Genomic DNA, 4,972 nt, shown 5'->3' on the forward strand with positions numbered 1-4,972 from the left:
ATTTGGTAGACACTAAGAGCGTAGAAAGGAAAGAACAAAAGAAACACAAGGGTAATTCTAAGACTCGGGCAGTCAACTCGTTCTGAAACCATAGTAGCATACCAGTATTTATGGAGAAAAAGAACTGTTAAAAGCAAAGGACATGGGAAGAAAATGTCATTATGCAATTCAGGTGTAAGAATTTGTGGAATAGATTCATTTCAAATGAATTCATTTTGTTTTGGAAAAACAAAATTAGCCATACACACCACAGCTTTTCATATAGCAAATGCACAGAACACTTCCTTGTTCAAACTTTTGTACACAAAAAGCTTGCTTGATTAGTGTTAAAATGTAGAATTGAGTATTATTTTGTTCACAGAAGTAAGTATAAAGCTATAGATCCCATCCTCTAACCTGTCTAAATGAAATGAAATAAGCAGTAAGATAAAAATGAAGAAATAAACTACAAAGAGATGGGGAATAGTATTTTCTTAACTGTTGACATTATTAACTATTTATAAAAGCACACATAGAGTAAATTACAGTCTTTTAAAATTTTGGTGGCATATTGACTGTTACTGAGCAAGAATAAAACATGTTTTAATGAAAGTCATTCTTACTCAGCAAAGCACTTTTACACATCTTAGAGATAAGCATATTTTAAGTGTTTCTGCATTCTGCAACGCAATTCCGTTTGTACTTGCATTCTTTGCTGTACTGGGACCTACAGGGAACAGTCCATCCCTCTCCACTGTAAAGGTGCTATGGACACTCTAGGGGGAACAAAGAAATTGTGATTTCTGCTGTATATGCAAATGGTGTAATCATTATCCCCTTGCAGTTGCTGTAAAAGCCTGAGTCAGTGCTTTCAAATTTGTGAAGTGGGAAGTCCATGTCTCTAAAGAGGACTGGCTTGCAAGTTTATTGCTTCACTGGGGGGCAGTGATTCTTAATCATTATTTGTCTCTGGGAATCTTGAATCCCGGTAAGCAAGTCAGTGTAGGTAACAGCTGTTAAAGAGGCAATGTCGCTACATTTTTGCACATCATCTAACTCTAATAACAATTTCTGATCTTTCAAGTTGAAAATTCATAAAAAGCAGCAATCTCTGAGTAGGGTATGTCGCTTAAAGATGAGATATCCACACAGTCTTCTGACATGTTGTTCCCTCTCTGTCATCTGTTGCTAGATGATTATGTTTACAGAAGATTCTGCCCTAAGTACAGGGACACATGTGCTGGGCTCTGCAGGTCTCAGTCGGGACCCGACAGGGCTTATTGTCTTAGTCATATCACTGCACAGCTATGGCTATGCCACTTCTGAAAGCAAACCTGGTTTAGAAATAAAGGAGAGGTCTTTGTGCAGTCACCAAGCCAGCTCATAGCCACTGAGCTCCTGCACCTGCTGGGGCTCTGCTTTGAATGTTAGCATAGAGCTCTCCAGCTCTTGCACTCTCTGGAGCCTTACTGACTCGGTGCACAACCAGAATAACATCCTACTCCTATACTCAAGCTGCCTTTGCATGTTTAGATAATGCTGAGTGCTTGAATAATGCCCCATAAGTGAAACTGCTCAAGGCCAGGTTGGATGGGGCTTTGAGCAATCTGATCTAGCGAAAGATGTTCCTGCTCGTGGCAGGGAGAGTGGACTAGATGATCTTTAAAGGTCCCTTCCAACCCAAACCATTCTATGACTTCATGATTCTATGACAGCCCGATGCTAGGTTTGCAGAGCCTTCATAGCTGAGTATCACCAAGAGGCAGAAGAACGCCAGTTCTCTGGGCCATCTCACTGTTTTTGTACCAGATCTACTAATCACGTGCAGCAGACCCCGTTCACTATGCTTTTAAGATCTAGCACCTCTAGTAGGAGATGCTGCACTTCCTATGCTCACAAAAAATGCCCAGAAAGTTACCACTGAGACTGCTTAATACCTCTCCTGCCTAATGTAGACTTTCACCACAGTGGACATTTAGTTTAATGTTAAGACACTTAAATTTAAGTGTCTTCATGAAGATGTCTATACATCTGTAAACTCCCATTACAGTCACTGGAGAGCTATTCAGTACAGGCAACAATCTTAAAGACCTGACCAGCAAGGAGGTGTCTACTTTTGGGTCAACTTAATTGCTTTCTAGGCTCCACTGACTAAATACTCAGCTCACATGTAGACATTTACAAATGGACACCCAAATTTAGATGTTTTAATCTGATGCTGAACCCCACGCAGAAATCAAACCATGTATAAGTAAAATTTGGTACCGCCAGGAAGACAAACAAATGTCTTGAGGGTCCACTTGAAGGCCACTGTCTGTACATTTTGCAGTTCTGTACAACAAAGTCTACACTTCTAGCAGAAAGATTTTCATTAGCTGATTAATTCCATGCTGAGTAGTAAATGAAGGTCAATACATGGCAACCTTTCTTTGATCCTATGAGAATTGATCTGTAAGAACTAGCCATGAAATATCTAAGCTTAAAAATTAATCGCTGTCATTACAATCTTGTTTTGGTTTTTTTTTTTTTTTTTTTTTTCTTCCAAATCAATGTTTGATGTGATTTTAGCAGTTAGTTTTCTAGAACAAAACACAGCTGCTTAGAGCTGGGATTTCAAGCTACTTTGAAGAGAGCGTGTTGCCTTCTCTAACTACTAATTTACAGTGAATCTACAATAAATACTGTTTGTGAATTTAAATGGAGTATTGGAAAAAAAGTAGAAGGTGATGTAAACATCTATTCTTGTAAGGTAGTGAACCTGGACACACTTGCCTAATACTGCAGCAAAGATAACAACCCCTCAGTTTCACTAAAGCATGATGAAGTAAACTAAGTTATTTGGCTGTCACCTTCAGGAGAGTATTGTTACCTTTTTTTATTGCAGCAGGACTGAATATAAGAGGGACCTCTGACCAGACAAGGTAGTATGACCTGTCTCAGTACTGGCTGAAATGAGGATTCTCTTTATTTTTCACTCAGTGATTAAAGCTAAAGACCGTAGATATTTTAGAAACAAATCCGTCATTAAAATGGTCCTTTTCCTCTGGCAAATTCATGTTAGTTATACCCTATGTGCTATTCCTTGTATATTACATTTTAAATGCCTGCCATCTATTCATCTTCAGATACATTAAAGAAAGAACTAAGTTGACTAGAGCAATTTCAAACTCAAAATGTCTTTTCATCCTTTCTCCACAAGAGAGATTAGATTTGCAAGCATCTAAACCTCAAATCTATTTGCTCTTTAATAATTTAAGCACTGAAAGGTCAAGCAGCTCTTTTCTGTTCCCCTTTATCAAAGTCCAAGTGCTAATGAAAAATAACTAAATCCTATCGGCTGCCCAATTTCCACACACTGCTATTTCTCTGATGAAATTAACACATTATAAGCACCTGGGTCAACGGAAACATGACAGAACTTTATGAGTGATACGTTTTACATTTGTACAAATGAGATCATCTCGCTAATGAATTTTACAAAATTACCCCAATTACAATTATAATCCAAGAGCTTCCTCTAATTCTTACTGTTCAAATTGCTTTCTTTAATATGTAACAGCTGAATTGCCTACGCTGAAAAGGGTTCAAGCTTAGTGAATTGAGCTAGCACTGTACCAGGACTCTATTATTCCTCTTAAGTATTAGTCAGATTTCCTGCTTGTTTGAATTTGCATTATTCCTTTTCCACACCTCTACATTTCAGAGAATAAAATCTTCCTACCTGCAATCCAAAAAATAAATTCTACACTACAGCGAAAGGTGCCCAAAGCATATCAGCTATGGGTAGAACTTAAATTGATCTTCCTGAAGGAAAAAAAACACACCGTAATTTAAGTTTAATTCACGTTATGCAGTTCTACTATAGAATTCCAATGCTTTGGAAATTAAACACAAAATCTACTTTTATACAGATTGAAACTTACTGTTGCATCAAGAAAGGAACACATGGGAATTATTTTTGACTTAGAATTCAAATATTTCAAATTTGGGGATTAAAAAAGGTGTCTGGGAAAAGAAAAATTGGATGTAATTTTTAAGCTACTTTTTATTTTATCAATTCCAAAACAGTTCCAAATTTAAATGATTATGCCGAGATACTGATCTGAACATAATAAGGACTGTAATTTTGGTTAGAAATTAGACATACCAAGCTTCTCAGATATTTACTGAAATTGGGTTGCTTAAATTAAAATGGCCTATCAATGTCTGCTTTATATACCGTTTTTTTCAGAGTTGAAAAAAAAACATGAAAGAAGAAAGAAAACATGTTAACACAGTAATCAAAGATGCCGAGCATATTTAGACAAATTAACCAAACAATTCAAACGAAGACTTAAGTGAATATCTATTCCTAAGTATAAGAAATGATGGGTTTTAGTAACTTGTGGAATCGGGACATTATTCCACATTACTGGAATGCAGTAAATCAAATTTTAATTAGTCAAAGTCACATCCAAGGAGACAAAATAATTTTCCAAGAAGAGCCTATTGGATACCAGCATGGACTTCAGCATTGTTAATACAGAAGCTTTTAACATGTATAGTCTAGATATTTATCAGTTGAAACTTACGAATTTATAATTACATCTCCAGCAAAAGTAATTCCAAATCAAAAACAAAGGGAAAACAAGCTTGATATTGCTTCATCATTGAAATCTCAGCTCTATTTTTTTCCTCTTAAACAGTCTTGATGCTTCACCTAAGTGAAAGCAACTCACCGAAGCCATAAAAAAAAAATTAAAAATGTATTTTACAGAAGAAAGATGGCCTAAGGACCTGAATCTAGACTAAGATTATATGAATTTATATACTAGTCTTAATATAACTGTTGCGTGTGATCCTATGCAAGTCAATTAAATCATTTGTGCCTCAGTTCTCCAGCTGTGAAATGAGAATTGCAAAGTTTCTGATTCCCTCTGACCTGCTTCAACTGTTCAAAACTAAAATCTCTTCAAGACCATCTTTTCTATTATCCTTTTTTTTTTTTTCCTGG

This window comes from Vanellus vanellus, assembly GCF_965231255.1.
Source record: "Vanellus vanellus genome assembly, chromosome: 2".
Taxonomy (NCBI): domain Eukaryota; kingdom Metazoa; phylum Chordata; class Aves; order Charadriiformes; family Charadriidae; genus Vanellus; species Vanellus vanellus.